We start from the raw sequence: 19268 nt of genomic DNA, 5'->3' as shown, positions 1-19268 counted from the left end.
CCCCCTCCAGCCAGGCTGGGGCTCCCCCAGCTGCACCCCAAAGTTCCACTGATGTTTGTGAGGTGAGCAATCGCCCCTCCAAAGGGGAGACACAGCAGAACGTGTTCATGTTTGGCCTTGCAGGGTTTGAGTTTAGGAAGATGTTCACCACTTGAAGGTTCTTTCACCCCGAAGATGCCAAGCTGAGGCACAGGGGCTGCAGGGCTGGGGGTTCATGGAGAGATCCCAGCCTTGCTCCATCGCTGGGTGTTCTCAAAGCTGCTGCTGGGGGTGATGCTCAGCAGGGCTGGCCCCAGGTCTCAGGGGGGTGAGTTTGTCCAGGGGAGCTCATTCCCCCAGTCCTTTTGGGAAGGAAAATCTGGCATGAGCAGCTGGATTATTGAGAGTTGTTCCCAGCCCTGAGCCACCACCCACAGTTCCTGGGGTTGCCCATGAGCCACAATTCCATAGGAAAGACCCAGTGGGGCAGTCGGGTCTGAGTTGTGCTGGCAGATACGATACAATTTAAAATACTCAAATCCAGCTTTGGGGTAACTTCTGCTATGGAAACAGCAAAAATTCCCAGTCTGGAGCCTGTTCTGCCAATTTGATTGATCTGGCCCCAAAATCACACAGCTGTTTTTTACTGGAAGCTGCTTCCTCTCCCACTCTTTTTGTTCTTTTTTCTCTTCCAGGTGTTTGCAATGAAACTTGAAAGAAAGTTTTCCTTTTCCTTCTCTGATTCTTTTGTTTTGTTGGGCATTTTTGTCCTTGGCAAGGAGGGCTTTCAGTTTTGTTGCCAAGACATTGAGGTCCCTTATGGAGTCAAATGTTTTTTATTATTCCATGAGGTTGGCAGCGACAACTCTTTGCAAATCAGATGCAGTCTTAAAATTCAGAACCCTCCCCTGACACATTAAAGGAAATTTCAGCTTTTGGCCAAAATCAATCTTTTAGTGTCTGTGTAGCTCTTTTATTTTTTTCAGTGTCAGTCTTCAATGCTATCCAGTATTTCTTAAATTGTAAAGAAAGCTCCCGATGGTCAGGACTCACCCTCTGGCTGCAGAATCTTTACAAGAAACCATTTTTAACACTTTGTGTTTTCCTCTATATTGTGTTTGCTGTACCCTCCATGGCACCTTCATTGCATGGCTCCCTTTCTTTAGACCAAGAGAATCTCTCTTTCCTAAGTGGTCTGAAACTGTCAGATTTCTTAGTTCTTTGTCTAGTTTGTGGGTGGCACTGGCAGAGCAGATGTTTTGCTATTCTCCAAGAAATATATTATTGTTCTTGCTAATTCAATATATGATTGTGTATGTGAAGGAGCTTTTTAATTAAAAATAACAAAAAAATGTATATGGCTATCTGTATATGTTAAGAGTTACTGGAGTCAGAGGAGTCTGGAAATGGAATTGGAAGACATTTTAGGATTTGGGTTGTGGGCAGCTACAGCGTGGAGCTCACCTGTGCCAGAGGAGCTGAGGTGAGCTGAGCATCTCCTGCTATTGTACCTGAGCATCCCCTGCCATCATCACACCTGAGCATCCTCTGCCATCATCACACCTGAGCACCTCCTGCTATTGTACCTGAGCATCTCCTGCCATCATCACACCTGAGCATCCCCTGCCATCATCACACCTGAGCATCCCCTGCCATCATCACACCTGAGCATCCCCTGACATCATCACACCTGAGCATCCTCTGACATCATCACACCTGAGCATCCCCTGACATCATCACACCTGAGCATCTCCTGACATCATCACACCTGAGCATCCTCTGACATCATCACACCTGAGCATCCTCTGACATCATCACACCTGAGCATCTCCTGCCATCATCATACCTGAGCACCTCCTGCTATTGTACCTGAGCATCTCCTGACATCATCACACCTGAGCATCCCCTGCCATCATCACACCTGAGCATCCCCTGACATCATCACACCTGAGCATCTCCTGCCATCATTTCACCTGACCTGCTGCCGAGCGGGTCCGGCCGCGCTCTCTGTCTGTCCGAGGCGGTCCCGGAGCTGTGCAGGCGGAGCCGGAGCTCCAGGCGCTCGGTGCCCCAGCACTGCCCGCTGGAGCCGGGCTCCGGCAGCGCTGGAAGCGGCCCCGGGAGCTCCCGGCGGGTTCACGGCTCCTCCACCCTCGTGTGAAACCCCGAGAGCGGCAGCAGCGGCTCCCCCTTCCCCAGCCCCTCTGGCAGGAGCGCCTGGTGTGCCCTGGAGCTGGGGAGAGATCCCGGCTCCTGTGAGCTCCAGCTCTCTGCCCGAGGATGCCAACCCTGGCTCGGGTGGCTCAGGTGCCCCCGCTGTCCCGGGACGATGTTCCATTGACATTTTGGATGTTCCATTGACATTTTGGATGTTCCATTGACATTTTGGATGTTCCATTGACATTTTGGATGTTCCATTGACATTTTGTCCTGTGTGTGCCCCCCGGGCTCGTTTTTTACTGTCCCTTGTAAATTTTACTCTGCTGAAAACGTGGTCCCGGTGCAGTGATGATTTCAGGGTTATTAAAATGCAATAAAACACGATAAGCTGGGAGATTGTTTTGCTTTCAATAAATGTGGTTGTTAGTAAAGAGGGCTTGCCTTGACCTACCTGTGGAGCTGCTGACACCTGGGAGAGGTGTTTGTCTTCCATATGTCTGTCCTGAGTTAATACTTCATTATTTTAAATCTTCATTTTGTTCAGGGGATGGTCTTGCTAATATTCACAACTGTGAGATTCCTCTGTAATTTTTCTGTTGTTCAACCTCCTGGATCCTTTGCCCACTTCTTAATTTATCTGAATTTATTCTTCATTTATACTGAAAACATATTCAGGCAGGCTGCAGACTTGTGTGACTGATGGGGCTGGAGAAGAGCAGATTCCCTTTCCGTTTTTGCAGTAGGCCTCCTTGTTTCAGTTGTAATATTCAGGCTTTACAATTATGTGTTACTCACAGGAGTACCTGACAAGAGCAGGAAAAGCTCACTCCATTATTTAATCCAATTTCTGCCTCTCCTGTCACTCATCTCTGGCCCTCCCATCTCTTCCCTCCCTACAGATGACAGGGAACTTCTGATAAAGGCAGAGGAGGTGATTATTCCACAGGTAAAGAATAGCAGCTTCTCCCTGTGTGAAGTCTGTAAATTGCCTAATTAGAGCTGTAATCCCAGTGGGAGATTGAGCAGAAACAGAAAATACCTGAAAGACAGAGGAGGGGACAGACATCAGCCCCACAGCTAAGCAGCCCTCGCCTGTTTGCTGGGATAATCTCAAATCCTGAGGGAAAGGATTGCAGATAGCTCTGATCACCCCGTGATGCCTTTCTTGATGAGTATTTTCCAAAAAACTGCTGGGATTTTGTTTCCCAGCACATTTCCCCTGAGCCTGCAGCACCCAAGGTGGGATGGAGCTGGTGTGGGGAGGGTGGAGAGCCCAGGGACAGGGCTGGAAGGAATTGTACAGGGATCTGCCTGATTTATAGGGGAGTCTCATTTCTGAAAGAGCTAAAAATGACTCAAATATAAAAAAAAATAAAAAAATACAAAAAAATAAAACCCAAAACCACACACACACCAAAAAATTGGTTTCCTTGTTGGCTCAGTGCTGCATTTCTCCACAGCATCACTGTGTGAACATGAGCATGCAGTGAGGTGGATCTGGAGCTGTGTCCAGCTCACTGTGTTGGACTCACATCCATTTCTTGCTCCTCAGCTTTCTCTGCCTCTTGGGTTTGTGAATTATGGGTTCCACAGAACCCTGGCTGGGAGCACAGCTGGGAGCAGTTTCAACATCATTTCCCCAGGCTGCTGCAGCGCCTTTCTTGGAAAAATCCCTTTCCTGGGGTTTCTTCTGAAACACAAGACATCAAGTTGGGACCAGCAAAGGAACCCAGTGACTGCAGCCCAGGACAAGTCTTTGGACACCCCTTGGTGCTGCTTTTGAGCACAGATTCAGAGACTCAAACTGGGTTTAATGGAAATAAAGTTTTATAACCCTGTCTGCAGCACAAAACAATTTTTGTTATTTAGTGGGAGTTAAGCACAAAACAATAAACTCTCATAATATGACATTTAAGACACAGTGTAGGTAATTTTTGCTTCTGTCCTTAATTGGGCTGGGACAGAAGGAAAAGCAAAGTATTTAAAAAAATACAGGACCCAGTACAAAAGTGAGAGGTTGTGTCATCTAGTACAGACATCTCACAGCAGAGATAGTGATCCTTATGCCCTTACAGCTCAAACACTGATTTTTGATCTGTTTTAGAGAATTCAGATATTCTAGGACATGTGGGCACTGTCTTTAGATGAGAAAGGAAAACTTCCTGGAGTGAGTCTAAAGAGAATTGGTTGAAGTTTCCTTTTCTACTTGGACCTTCAACAAAGTTAGGAGGCCAAATATCACACTTTCCTAATGGGGTTATTCTCAGAGTTTTTGTCAATATGAGACATCTGAAGTGCAGCATTCCCCTGGCCCAGCAAGAATCGATGCATTTTTAAAAGTGGTCAGCTGGTTTCATTGTCAGTGGGACCACAGAGGGATCAGCTCTGTGTCCAGCTGCTGTCCCGTGTGGCACCTGAGAGCAGAAATACCAAATCAGAGGATTTATCCAGACTTCTTTTCTTTTTCTTTTACATATTTATCACTAATATCTCTGAAAGTTCCCAGCCTGCAAAACAAGAAATGGTTACCAGCACCTTGGCATCTCCCTGTGGGATACAGGGATGCAGCACAAGGGACACGGGGGTTTCTGCAGCACAGACAGCGCTGGGTTCTGCTGCCCTGGGATTAAGGCCAGAGCCAGAACGGAGATGATCAGCTGGGCAGTGAAAAGCTGGGAAGCCACTGCTTAGAGTGGGGATTCCTGCATTTTTGAAGGTGTTTCCCAGCTCCTCTGGCCCCAGGAGCTGCTCTGCCCTCCCAGGCTCAGGGGGTACTGCCCTTCCACGGCTCGAGGCATAGGGGAACAAACCCCACTTCTCTTGTTCTGCAGCAGCCCTGCTCATGTAGACCATGAGCCTGCAGGGTCAGAGCCCTCCCGAGGGCTGCCTGCATTCCCTGAAGGATGCAGGGCATGAACAGAGGTGTTTGCAGAGCAGCTGGGGCTCCTCACTGGAGCCTCTTGATTTTCAAAAGCCTTTGTATCAAGCAAAGCTCAGCACTCTGAGCTTTGAGCTGTCAATTGAAAGGCAAAGGACTGTAAATCCTCTTTGCAAACACTTGGAGCCCTGCCGTGGGTGGCTCCCTGAGCTCCTGCAGTCTGTTCTGTCGGGGGCAGAAATCTGCAGGGAGCCCATGCCTGAGGCACGGTGGGCTGGCAGTCACAGGGGTCAGTGGGACAGGTGGTCACAGCGGTCAGTGGTCACAGTGGTCAGAGGCTTCTGGCCACTGGGGTCAGTGGTTAGAGGGTCTGGCAGTCACAGGGGTCCAGTCAGAGGGGCTGGTGTTTGCAGGGATCAGCGGTCACAAGGATCAGTGGCCACAGGGGCTGGTGGTCACAGGGATTGGTGATCAGAGGTTGCAGGGGTCAGTGGCCAGAGGATCCAATTGCCACAGGGGTCAGTGGGGCCTGTGGCCACAAGAATCAGTGGCCACAAGGATCAGTGGCCACACGGGTTGGTGTTTTCAGGGGTCGGGGGTCATAGGGGATTGATGGTCTCACGGTCAGTGGTGGCAGGGGTCGGTGATCAGAGGGGTCACTGAGCAGAGGGTCGGTGGTCAGAGGGTCGGTGGTCCCAGGGGATTGATGGCAGCAGGGGTTGGTGGCCGCAGAGGTCGCCCAGAGGAGCCCACTGTCGCCAGGGCCGGTGTTGGCAGCAGTCCCCGGCTGCAATTCCCGGTGTCCCCACAGGGTGGAGCCAGGGAGCCGCTCCCAGCCCCGGCCCGGCTTTTGGGGGCGGTTTCTTTATAAAATTCTTTTTCTGGACACAATTCCGGGTGGATTTTGTGTCCGGGTGGATTTTGTGTCCGGGTGGATTTTGTGTCCAGGTGGATTTTGTGTCCGGGGCTGGTGTCGGAGGAGCTCCGTGTGCCGCAGAGCAGGAGCTGAGCGGGGCTGGTTCTGCGAGCGCAGGGCGAGCTGAGGAGACAGGGACAAGCCGGGAGCCTGTGCATGGACTCAGTCATGCAATCACCAGGGCTGGAAAACACCTCCAAGGTCATGAAGTCGTGGCTCAACCCAGCACTGCCAAGGCCACCACTAAGCCGTGTCCCCAGCTGCCACATCCACCCTTCTTTTAAATCCCCCCAGCGATGGTGACTCCACCTGGGCAGCTGTGCCAGGGCTGCACAAACTTTTTGGAGAAGAAATTTTCCCCAATATCTCGCCTAAACCTCCCCTGGAGAAACTCGAGGCTGTTCCCTCTCAGCCTGTCACTGTTACCTGGGAGAAGAGACCGATTCCCCCCAGCTCCGATCTCCTCTCAGGTGTTTTCAGCCCGAACCGGACGGTGCCGCCTGTCCCGGGGCAGCCCTGAGGATGCTCCCGCTGCCCTCTCCAGCGCAGGGAACTCGGCGACCTTCCAGGTCTTTTCCAACCTAAACAACTCCACGATTCTCCGAATCCCAGCCTGCCGGGAGAGCCCTAATGGGGCTCATGTGATGAGGTTTGCTCTCTGCAGAGCACTCAGCGTTTCCCCGGCGCTCGCTGGGCCAAAGCTCCTAAAGACAAACATCCTTAATCACCCCCTCAACGAGTGAGTGCCGCTTTTGGGTTTAAAATGTTTTGCTCTGCCATCGGGCGTCCTTGGCGGGGGTGTCGGTGCCGCATCAATCAGAGCCTGAGCAAACCCAGCAGAGCCAAGGGAGCACAGCCCGGGCAGCTGCGGCCCCGGCACGGCTCCCCCTGATTGTTTGTGCTCACTAATTAAGTGTGGGCATCTCGGGGCCGCTTGATGGGATGATGTGGAACAGAACAGAACAGAACAGGAGCATCACAGGGAGCTCCTCTCGAAGGGTGAGCGTGGGGACAGGGCTGGCTGAGCTGGTCCAGCTGGGGAAGGGTTACAGCGGGAAGATGTTCCAGATCTTTCTGGTATTTTGAGAAGGGAAAGAGCAGCCCTGGGTTCACTGTGATGTTTTTTGTAGAGAAAACAGCACCAGAGACCTCAGCACCAGCCGGGGCAGCCCTGGGGCGTGTCCTGGCACATCCCTCACCTCTCCACAGGGGCTGGGATTTCCAGAGCACCCAGTGCAGGGAGAGCAACAGCCACAGTCACCCACAGGGGCAGAGCCTTTGTCCCTCTGTCCCCTGCAGAACATCTCCCATCCCAGACCCCTCTACACATGGACATAACAACAGCCCACCTACAGAAAAACAGCTCCAGCTCAAACCTCAGCTGATCCCAGAAAATGAAACCCCTCCAGCCCCAGAGACAGGATCAGAAGAGCAGCCACTGCTGCCTGGGCTGTTGTGCCAGCCCAGCTGGTCACAGGGCTCACTGGAGACAGATTTTCCCTGGATTCTGTGCCCCTGGACATTGCAGCAGCCCCGACTGCCCTGGGCCATCACCATGGAGTCTCCTCCTCTACCCACTGCATCTCCTGTGCACTGGAGGCCTCGAGCAGCTGCTCTGAAGGCCAGAGCTCCTCCACCTGCTGCTCCCCTGACCCACAGGAGCTGTGAGTACCCAGGGTTACAGAAAACTCCTCTGGACAACCGGCTGCTTCAGGGCAGAGCTGAGCCAGGGCGAGCCTGGATGGATGTCTGAATGGATCCTGCTCTCCCCAGGCTTTCCCCCAAACCCCAGCTGCCCTCTCCTCCTGCCAGAGCAAGCAGAAGGGCAAATATTGCTCCTGGTGGCACCTGCCTGGCCCCTCTGCTGCCTGTCCCAGCTTTGTCCCACACCAGACTCTGGGAGGAGGATTTTGCCTGTCTGGAGGTCGCTCTGGTGGCTCTGGTGCCCATGGGAGGGGTGGCAGCAGGGTGCCCCACGAGGCTGGGCTCTCCCTGTTCCTCTGGGAAGGGGCTGGAGTCCCCAGGTGCCCCCCTCAGCTGAACACTGTAAGGCTGGGTTTGTGGGACTGCAGACCCCAAACTGCCCATCTCCCTTGGGTCTGGATCTGGGGGGTGACTCTTTAATCCATCAAGCTTTGTTATCTCTATTTCTGGTGTGTGTGTGTGGCTGCTGAGCAGGTTAAGTGCTCATTACAGCCAGGCTGGGCTGTGTGAGGGGAGAGTAAATCAGTTCAGGGCACGCTCAGCACAGCAAACACAGCTCTTCTGTGCCTCCCCCTGTGCCATTTATTATCTCCTTTTAACATGCTTGTGTTTTTATTTCAGTGGGTCAGCTGTCTTTTAATGGCTGGCTGTTATTTTCTGTACTCAGAGGTGAGAAGGTGTTTTATTGTTGGTTTCTGTTGCTTGGTAAAAACTTCAGTGTGGGTAAATTATTAGAAAAACCATGACTCTGAATATCCTGACACTGCCAGGGGAGGCTGGAGAGCTGGGGAGGCTCCTCCAGTGTCGGGACACTCCACATGAGGCTGGAGCACAGAGGAGGGAAGGCAAAACACAGTGGTAAAGAGCATAAAACACTGATAGCAGACACTGCAGCACCTGAAATACAGGAGAAAGAAACAGAGACATTTTCCAGCTCCACTTTGCTACAATTTATTTATTGGGAACGATTTAAAAAAAACCAAACAAACAGAGACAAGAGAAAACCAAAGTGATGCACAGACCATCCCATCACACGCTCTACACCAGGGACAGGCTCAGGACTGCTCGGACACTGCATGTGCTGTGGGTGCCAAAGCCGTGCCAGGAGGTTCCAGGTGCTTGTGCCCACATCTGCAGAGCCCTGGCGTTTGTCCCCCCTGCCCGGTGCCTGCCAGCTCCCCCACAGGTGAGCCTCTGGCTGTTTTGGGAATTGCCCCTCTCCCCACACCCATCCAGCGACCAGCATCCCTTCCAGCTCCCTCCTCCTTGTCACCTCCGAGCCCCTCCGCTCCTGCGGGCTGGGTGGGGAGGAGGAGGGAAGGGGTGGGAGCAGCAGGGGAGGTTTCGGCCGAGGCTGTCCCCAGCCAGCCCACCTGAGCTTGCGGCCGGTGCCTCCCGGGCTCAGCACACGGAGCAGCTGTTGGTCTTGTTCATGGGCGGCCTGAGCGCCTGCTCCTTGGGCAGCGTCTCCCTCCTCTTGCAGAGCGCGGGGCTGAGCCTGCTGGGCAGCTTGGCCTGCTGCAGGAGCTCCCTGAACACCTCCAGCACGTTCTCGTTGTCCTTGGCCGAGGTCTCCACGAAGCGGCTGTTCCAGTCCAGCTCCACCAGCGACAGCGCGTCCTCCACCGGCACCCGCCGCTCGCCGCCGCTCTCCGCCTTGTTGCCCACCACCACGATGGGAGGGAACTTGTCCTCCTTCACCTCCAGGATCTCCTCCCGCAGGCTCTTGACGCTCTCGAAGGACTCGGCGTCATCCACGGCGTAGACCAGGGCGAAGGCGTCGCTGTTCTGGATGGAGAGCTTCCTCATGGCCGGGAAGGAGTAGCTGCCGCTGGTGTCCAGGATCTCCACCTTCACCGTGGCCCCACACACCTCGTACTCCTTGCTGTGCAGCTCCTCCACCGTGCGCCGGTGCTTGGGCTCGAAGGTGTCCATGAGGAAGCGGCGGATGAGCGATGTCTTGCCCACGCCGGCAGCTCCCAGGAAAACCAAGCGGACGTGGTTCTTCTCCTTCGCCACCAGGGACATGGCTGGCACGGAGGGGACGGGATGCTCGGAGGCTGGTGCTCACCCCGCAGGTGTCCCTGGGTGGCTGCAGCCCCGCACGGTGTGTCCGTCTGTCCGTCCTCCCCGCCCTGACTCGGGGCAATGTTGGTGCCGCCGCTCCGCAAACTTCTCCCGCTTTGCCGAGGACTCTACAACAACGCCGGGTCCGGCGGATTTTTTTATGGCGGTTCCCCTCTGCCATGTGGCACCGAGCCGGCCAATCTCCGCGGCTGTGGGTGCCGGGGGAGGGAGGAGAGCGGGGTGCTCCGGGCCAATCGGCGGAGCTCAGTCCCGGCCGGCCGCCCCATCCCCGGGGCTCGGCAGCGCTGCCGGGAGCCCGCAGAGCCCCGGGGGCCGCTCCGTGCCCATCCCCACCCGTGGCGAGGCTCTGGCCGGGGGCTGGACACGACACCCGAGGCGTCCCCAGGGCTGGGGACTCGTCTGCAGACGAGGCTGCTGAGAACGCGCCCAAGTCTCCAGTGAAGCGCTGAAATATTCGGCTGGAGGGTGAAAATAAGCTCGCCCGTCTGTCAGAAGCTCCTCGTTCCGCTGTCAGTTAGCCGGTGTTTTTTGTGAAATGTTTAACCAGGGGGAGAAGTGAAATCTCCGGGAGCAGATGCTGGGAGCCGTGGGGAAGAGCGGCCCTGACCCGGGAGTGGGGTCAGAGGTGCTGCCCCATCCAGGTACTCAGCACTCACCTTCCATCCCGTGCTGGAGCTGACCCAGAAGCTGATTTATGCAAAGTGCAAACACAAAAGGAACTTGCACAGAAGTTCGAATAAGTTTCTACCCTAAATTTGTGGGTGTGTGATTTTTTTGAGCTTTAATGCAGGTTTTCTCTCCACAGCCAAATACCAGCTCCAGCATTTAGTCCTGGATGAATTTTTTCTGTTGATTCCAAACCCCTTTTCACTGGAATTATTCCTGCCTTTTAATTCTCCAGTTATTGTTACATTTTAGCCACGTTAGGAGCTTTCCCAGCTAATTTTATCATCAGGAGAGTCAAGAGATGATATGAGGAAGAGCAGAGTCCTGCCCTGGGAGAAGGGAAAGGTTGGATCCCCAGCAGGGCTGACGGTGGGATTGGTGTCCCCACGGCATCACCTGGTGCTGCACCTGCCCTCACCAGCATGAAGCTCTTTCTGGGGACACTTCCTGAGCCACGGGGAGATCCCAAACGTCAAGGACTGAGCCGTGGGAGCTGGAAGGAGCTGGGGATGCAGAAGATTTGATGGCAGGCTAAAAACCAGGAGAAGGGCTGGGTGAGCAGAGGGTGCACGAAGGAAGCAGTGATGGGGGTTTGGTGTGATCAGCAGCAGTGGAAATGAGGAACTGAGGAGAGCGAGGCAGCAGGGCAGGAGAAGTAATCTCAATCTTTGGAAGCTGTTTAAAGCCAAACAGCTTTTTTTTAGTAGGAAAGAATGATTAATACCTCTTTGTGTTTGGTTTTCAAGAGAGATGAAAAGGGTTTCCCACAGTCCCTCCCAGCTGCTACAGCAAAACTCTGCAGGCTCTCAGGATGTGCTGGGGGGGCTGTGGTGCCCTTGCTGCTGCTCGTCATCCCAGAATTTCGTTCCAAAGGGCCTCAAAACGTGGATCTGTTCAATCTCACAACACCCAGAGTCTCTCTCACAGGTGCAGAAATGATGCCCAGGGTGAAGGAGGAAGCCATGGCAGGAGGGAATGGGAACCCCAGGTTACGAGCACCCCACCCTGGCTCTAAACCATCCCCTTTATTGCTGGCACCCAGGGAGGGAGCAATGCCATCCCTGGAGGGCTTCCAAAGCTGGGCTTGAGAAGGGGACCCAGTGCTGTGGGAGCCAGGACTGGGTCACAATTGCTGTCCTTGGTCTGGGTCATTTCTGCAGAGGTGGAAGTGTCCTGCCAGGTGTGGGCAGGGGGGAGGGCCAGCCTGGGCTCTGAGACAAAGGGCTGTGGCGCTGTGGGCACACAGAGTCACACAGAGTCACACCCAGTCACACAGAGCCAGGCTCTGCATCCCCAATGATTTTTCACATCACTTGTCTCCCCTTGGTTCTCACATCTGTGCTGCTATGGTTACCGAGAGCCTGAGAGGTTTTAAATCTCCCTCAGAGCAATGGAGGATTTCAGGGTAATCTTGTTAGGAGATGAGCAATGAATATTTCCAAAGGCCTTTTGCATGGATAGCTCGTTCCCTATGAGCTTATGGCCCCTGACAGCAGGGAAAGCAAAGCACGGGGGACTGAGCAGGGAAGGGAAGAGACAGGGAAGGGTGAACACAGTCACTTGTTTTCCTCTGCAGCCCTTTGTGCTCAGACTAATGTCCCTAAATTCCCTAAATTTTCAAGGCTGGTGATCTTGGGTCAGGTATTATCCAAAAAAAATAAAATTTTCAGTCTGTATTTCCCCCAGGGAAAGACTCCCAGGGACTTTTTGGGCACTCAAGATGGGGACAGTGATGGATGAGCCCTACAGAAAAGCTCTGTACCCTGCCCAAGTGGGGCTGAGAAGGCTCGTGGAAGTGACCAGGATCCATCCCCCGCGGGATTTTGTAATCCAGGTGGAGTTTGGATCCTGCAGCCAGGGCACATGCTGCTCCCACAGCAACTGGAGCGTGGCAGGGGCAAAATCTCTGCCAGTGCTGAGCCAGAGCGTGCCCTGGGCTGTCCCCACAGGAGAGGGGACCGTGACGCCCCAGGGACAGAGGGAGGGAGGGAGGGAGGGAGCAGGGAGGGAAAGGAGCCCGGAGCAGGGCAGGGAGGAGGGCAGGGATGACAGCAGCATTGGGCAGGAGCTGGGATGAAGCAGGAGTGGGATGTGGGGTGGGTTTGGGGCAGGTGGAGTCACACCCCCGGGTCTGGATGGTGGTGTTGGAGATGTTTGTGGTCATCCTCACCCCAAATCCAGCCCTCTGCAGGCCCCAGAGCCATGGGGCACCCCATGGGAGGTGAGGGGTGGTCCCCAGGGTCCCAGTCAGTGTCAGGGATCAGGCAGAGCCTGGGATGCTGGATGGTCCCAGCCTGAGCACAGCCCCCATGGGCTGGGCAGCCTTTGGCAGTCAGGACAGGGCAGATTGGGTCAGAACACTGGAAAATGGTGTGTGAGCTGCTGCTTCCCACCGTGTGCTGCTGGGGACAGCTGCTGCAGGGACCAGGACCCCTGATCCCAGGAAAAGCCAACAGCACCCGGTACAGGAGAAACCCTGGGATCTGCTCCCCTCACAGGGTGTTTGCCACCGGGAATGTGGAACAATGTGGTGCCTCTCCTGTCCCTGAACCAGCCCACAGAGCTCCACTGCTGCGGGGGCGTGAGTGAAGCTCTCCCAAAAACCATCCTGATGTCCCGACAAGCTTTGTGACATCTTTTACAAACACTGATTTTTGGTTTGCTTTTAAGCTTATGTCTGGTGCCTGAAAGTGACCGAGTGAGGGGAAAGACAGAAGAACACAGCCCCCCTTCCCACTGGCCAAGCGCTCCCCAGCCCTGCTGCTGCTCCCAGATGGGAGAAAGACGATTTGCACCTTGAGGACCAGCCCGTGCTGTGCCTGGATGTGCTCTGGGGAGCTCCTGGCTCCGGGCTCATGTCAGGATGCTGTCAGGGCTCGGAGGGAATGGTGGCCCCGATGTTCTCAGCGCCGGAGCTGCTGGGGCTGGGCACGGCTCCAGCCCTGGACACGGTGCCCCAGATCAGCACACGGGGTGACACAAAGGGTGACAGCAGCCCTGGGCACATCGCTCCAGGCACTGAAGCATCCCTGTGGAGGTGGTGATGAGCAGGCTGCAGCATTCCCAGAAGCCTGAGCCAGCTTCTGGAAGCTTCTGCAGCGCTGCCATGGGCACCCCCAGCCGGACACGGGCAGTGAGCACTGCCTGGATGGGCGATCCCACCCCACACCACCCTGCCCCGATAAATTCACGGTGGGTGTGAGGACAGCCGCGTTTCCAGCTGGGTTTCCCGGTGTCCCGGCTGAGAAGGAGGTGGGCAGGAATGAGGAGCCCCCTGCGCACTGCCCGCTGTGCCCCGGCCGCTGCCCCTCAGCCTGCTGGGGCTGGATCATCGCTCCTGGGACGAGCCCTGGGTGGCAGCACAGGTGACACCAGGGGAGGGAGGAGAAGCTGTGGGCAGAGCCAGCCTGGGCTGTGTGAGACACAGGGAGAGACGGGGTCAGCGAGGCAGGTCCTCCCCTGCACCCGAGAGGGTTAAACCTGCCTCTCCGGAGATTAAATCCAAATGGCCTTTGATTTAGCGACAGGTGAGAGGCGAAACCCGAACCCTATAGCTCCCTCCTCAGCCCTCCGGGATGCATAGATGGATCAGCCATACGTGCTGCTCCCGTCTGGAACAGCCTGGCCCCGCACGGATCCTGTTCCCGGCCCGCTGAGGCCACCCCGGGGCACCTGCGGCTCCGAGGGGGAAAGCCCTGCCTGGGGGTCCCGGGGGTGCTGGCCCTGGAGGGGAGACCCCAGCCGGGGGCAGAGATGGGTGAGGCTTGCCCGCAGCCCCAGAGCGCTGTCAGCGGGGAGAGAGGAGACTGGGGTTTGGGGTTTGGGGTTTGGGGTTTGGGGTTTGGGCTTTGGGGTTTGGGGTTTGGGGTCCTCCAGTGCCACTGAAGGGGGTGGGAGGAGGTCCCTGCTGGCATCACTCATCCCTTCAGGGGAGCTGAACCCTCCGGGCACATCCTGCTGATGCTGCTCACAGCCAGGCTCACGGAAACCTGCCCCCAGCTCAGCCCCGGCATGGTGCTCTCCCCCTCATCACTCCTCCAGATCACGCCTTCCATGGCAAAGGGATCATCTGGGGTTTGAAACCCTTCTGTGAGCCCAGGCCCGTTTCCCGTCCAGCCCCTGTTCCCACGGACAGCCTGTACTGAAGCACCTCGGGAACAAAATCCAGTCTCCCCGTAAACAAATACCTCACCAGGGACTAAAGGGATTTAGTGTAGCTGTTCTCAGGCTCAGAGGAGTTCCTATAACATCTCTTATCTTGCTCTGGCTGGATTATTGGCTGCAGCAAAGAGCTCGCCTCTCTTGGGGCCACCGGCACGGCTTTTCCTTGGGTGACAGGAGGTGACACAGCAGAGCTCTCAGGTCACCAGGAGATGAAATGTGTGATGCCGAGGTCTCCCACAGCCCTGAGGTGCCGAGGGGGAGCAGAGCCCCAGAGCAACAGGCTGCACTGATGCCAGAGCCTGGCTTTGCCCACTGCGGTGGCATCGAGGAGAGAAGCCCAGACCTGACAGGTGCCTTAACCTCTCTAGACAAGGCTAAATATTGGTGCTGATCTGCTCAGAGGGCCAGGAGGGCCAGTAAAGACTGATGGGGTGTTATCAGCTACATGGACAGCCAGTTTTAGCTGATTTTCTGCACACTGCTCCGAGCCAGACTCCACATGGGATTGAGCCCTGAGACTCCTCCATGAGGGATTGACCCCTGAACCTCCCCCTCATGGGGCTGAGCCTCCTCCTCCTCGCTGCAGCCCCAAGGCAGTGGTGCCCCTCCAGTCACCCTTGGCCACTGAGATGAAATCAGTGCAGGCAGGGACAGGAGGCTCTGGGCTGTCTGGCTGATGTTACTGTGGGCATGAAAACCCCAAATCAAGACTTTGCTGTCCTGGCTTCAGGGTATGAGTGGGGAGAGGGGAGGGAGGGGAGCCAGGAGCAGCCAGGGGAACAGGGATGCTGATGGATCAGTGAGGCTGAGTGTGAAAGAGGCATGGGAAGAAATGTTATAAAGTGTAATAGCATTCACCAGGGCAGGGCTGCAGGATGCACTTGGCCATGCATCTCTGGACAAGTCACACAAATCCTTAAGGTGAGGGATTTCCAGGAGAGAAAATGGCGAATTAGGTAAGAACATCCCTGACATACACCATGGGGTCCAAGGAACTTAAATGTGAAGAGAGGAGAGGAGCTACTCCAAAGCTCAGGGAAATCCTGGCACCCTCGAGGGATGGCTGGGGGGACTGGGGGTGCCAGGAGTGGGTTTGGTGAGGGGGTCTGGTGTTGGCAGGAGTTGCCCAACAGCCCAAATTTGTGAGACAGGAGCACAGAATAGGTTCTTCACCCATCCAAGGTGCTCCTGCAGCCCGGACTGAGCCAGGTTCCCTCTCTGCCAGGCTGTCCCCGAGGCTGTCAGGGACACTGCAGCCATCAGCTCAGCTCCCAGCAGCCGGGCAGTGCTCCTGCCTGGGGCAGTGCTGCCAGCCAAGCCTCCTCCTGCTGGGAGCACTGCTCCACGCCATGCAAAGCCAGGCAGACATGATGCTCTCACCCTGAAAACAAACTGCTGCATTTTTTTCCCCTTTCCAGAGTGTATGAAAATGTCATTTTGTAAACATCCCCCAGTGCTCTGCCTGCCCAGGGCTGCCTGTCACTGCCCACGGGGGCCCTTCCTCACTCACTGCATGGCCTTGACTCCCTGGGCTTTCATGCCACAGTTCCCAAGTCTTTCCCCAGTGACTTATTGTCCTTAAATAACCAAATAAACTTCACATGATGGGGCAGAAGTGACCTCGGTGCTGTCCTGGATCTGAGCTGATTATTGCCATAGACACATTTATGGTCAAACTCCCTTTCAGCTCCTTTTCAGCACAGGAGCAAAGGACAGATCTAGCCAAAAGCAAGGTTAAAATAAAATGAGGTTTGCATTCATTTTACAGGGGAGTTTGATGCTCCCTGTCAATGTTCCAGGCCCCACAGTGTGGGCTGCATGACCTGTGAGCCGGGGAACGAGGTGGCAGCTCCTTGACTGAGCCTTCAGCTGTGGAGTCTCAGCATTTTGGTCTGGCTGCCCCCAAAACCTCTCATCTTTTGGGTTCAGAGAAGGGAACCTCTGTCCACCCCCAGTCCCTGCCAGCCCCTTGCAGGAGCCACTGTCACCCTAAGAGCTCCTGACAGCCGCGCTCGGGCAGCGCCGTCGCGGCTCCGCAGCCGCTGCCGGGGGCTCCGGCGCAGCCGCCGCCTGTCAGGACATCTCATGTTTGTGACATATTTCCTGTCGGGGAGGATCAGCAGCAGCCAGGCCTGGCCATGCCCAGGGGCACCACGCTGCTGAGCCCCTGCAGTGGCTCCAAGCTGCCTCCTGACTCCTGGCGTCCACACAGCTCTCGAGCCTTTGGTTTCCCCAGGTTCTTGCTTGGGAGGAATCAAAGTGGTGTTGGAGAGCCAGACAGCACCTTGCCCTGGCTGCCTGTGGTTGGGGTCTGCTGTGGTGGGGCTCTCCCTGCCCTGAAGGATGAGCTGTGCCGTGTCCCAGGTTGGCAGGACACTGCAGTCACCTGTAAACCTGCTCCAGTCCCCTCCTGTGGCTGGTAACTCAGCCTCTGTGAGCAGAGACATTGGGGACTGTCCCCAGCAGGACAGGCTGCCAGCTGAGCCAGGAGTGACCACAGAATCACAGAACCATGGGGTCATGGTTGGGTGGGTTGGAACCTTACAGATCATCTCATTCCAACTTCCCACCATGGCCTTCCACAAGATCAGGTTGTGCAGGTGCTGTTCTGGGACGAAAAGATGAAGAACACAAAGTCACACCTGTGGGAGGGGATTGGAGGGCAGGGGACATTGCCAGCATGGGGACACTGCAGGAAATGGGGGCTCAGTGTCCCCTGCCTGCTGGGCTGTGAGCTGTGGTGGCTTCAGAGCTGTTCCCAAGTGCCTGGGCACAGCTCTGTGGCTCTTCCCTGGCTCTGAAGTTGGGAATGATGTGCACTGCCATCAGCCTTCATCAACACCCATCAGCCTTACCCTGCTTTGTGCTCAAATTTGGGTCTCATTTCTGTCCAGGCCAGCTTGGCCCCAAGTGACACCACAAGGGCAGGGGATGCTGCTCTAACCCTGGGACCTGGATACCTCTTCCCATCTCCCAGGAAGGGCCGTGGGTCAGCCAGGCCCTCCCAGTCCCCCTGCCTGCATTTTCCTGGTGCAGTGACTCGTGTGGGTGCTCCTGTCCCTCCCTGCAGTGCTGGGAACAATGGGCTGTATTTACCCAGCGCTGATGGATGTGGCTCCTTGTGCTGGCACTGGCCAAGTTCCTTCTGCTCTCACAGCAGGGATGTGGGAAGGGAAAAGTCCCAGCCTTCAGTCCACAGCCCCATCCCTCTGGCTGAGTGCTGCAGGCTGGGCAGGGAGCTGCTAAAATCCTCTGCAGGAGCAAGGGCAAACCTCTGCAAGGGCAGAGAGCTGAGGTTGTTTTCACAAGGTAAACTGAGGCAAGGAGCACTGCTGTGTCCCCCCTTCCTGGAGCAGCTTCTCTGAAGATAAAAATGAAAGTTCAAAGCTGCAAAATGCCAACTGTTCTCTGGGCTGCAGTGGAGAGATGTCCCCAGGAGCTGGACCCCACTGCCCCTCAATGCTCCCCACTGCCCCCCAGCATCTCCCAGTGCCTTGGCCTGCTGTGGGGAGCAGGGGGGACCTCTGGACCAGCTCCGTACTCATCCCCTGCTCCACACTCAGCACTGGCACCTCTGGGAAATCTGCTGCAGCCTGGGGAGGACCAGAGAGACAAATTCCAGGAGTAACCTCTGAGTAACCTGGTCTATGGAAGGTCCATGCCCTTGGCAGAGGGCTGGATCTAGGTGAACTTTGAATTCCTTCCCACCCAAACCAGTCTGTGGTTCCAGAAACAGGGGCTGTGCTGGGGGCTTCGGGGGCAGGCTCACACATAGCACTGTCTTGCTATGGACAGGGAGAAAGAACCCCATGAGTGCAATAAATACAGACACAGCAGGCAGAAACCCCCAGGATTTCATTTCCCAGAGCCGACTCTGTCATTCCAGCCTGCCCATCGCACGGAGAGGAGCAACCCAGTTCCTCTCAGAATCATCCTGTTTCCCAGGGCGATGTGCTGCGAGCCACTGGAGCCCGGGAGGGGAGCAGGGAACATCCCGGGATGTGGAGAGGAGTAGGGAACATCCCGGGATGTGGAGAGGAGTAGGGAACATCCCGGGATGTGGAGAGGAGTAGGGAACATCCCGGGATGTGGAGGAGGGCAGGGAACATCTCGGGATGTGGAGGAAGGCAGGGAACATCCCGTGTGGAGGGCAGGGCAGGATCCCGGGATGAGGAGGGCAGGGCAGGATCCCGATCCCGGGATGTGGAGGGCAGGGCAGGATCCCGGGATGAGGAGGGCAGGGCAGGATCCCGGGATGCGGAGGGCAGGGCAGGATCCCGATCCCGGGATGAGGAGGGCAGGGCAGGATCCCGCCGCACTCTCCGGCTCTGATGCGGAGCTGTGACAGCCCCAGGCTCGCGTTTGGACTCGGGAGCGTGTCCCAGTGACCGAGGCTGTGTCAGGAGAGCTCACAGCCGGTCCCCACGGCCACGGCCACCTCCACGGGCAGAGTCACGGTGAGCGGCTCAGCCCAGCCCGGCTCACGCTTGTGTTAGAGGAGAACCATCCAGGCTGAGCCGTTCCTTAAGGATGCTGCTGTTTGTCACTCTGTCACATCCGTGCGGCGCCGAGGCAGCGCTGTGAAGCATAAACGACACGTTCTGGCAGCTGACATCTCCAGGAAGGGTTTAGCGTGGAGACAAACCGAGCCTACGGTGAGCTCATGCTCCGGAGCTGCCACCCCCCGGTGCCCAGGATGCTCCTGATGCCCGA

General features: G+C 56.0%; 1 pseudogene; it reads right to left on the bottom strand.

Annotated features, from left to right (window-relative positions):
* Positions 1-8304: 8304 nt before the first annotated feature.
* Positions 8305-9820, bottom strand: LOC102109485 (GTP-binding protein Rhes pseudogene; annotated as a pseudogene).
* Between the last annotated feature and the right edge of the window lie 9448 nt (positions 9821-19268).

The sequence above is a fragment of the Pseudopodoces humilis genome, chromosome 21, assembly GCF_049639895.1.
Source record: "Pseudopodoces humilis isolate 2021_Gansu_Grassland_sample_001 chromosome 21, ASM4963989v1, whole genome shotgun sequence".
In the NCBI taxonomy this organism is placed as follows: Eukaryota; Metazoa; Chordata; class Aves; order Passeriformes; family Paridae; genus Pseudopodoces; species Pseudopodoces humilis.
Note: the sequence above shows the minus strand (reverse complement) of the source record. Positions and strands in the feature narration are given on the sequence as shown.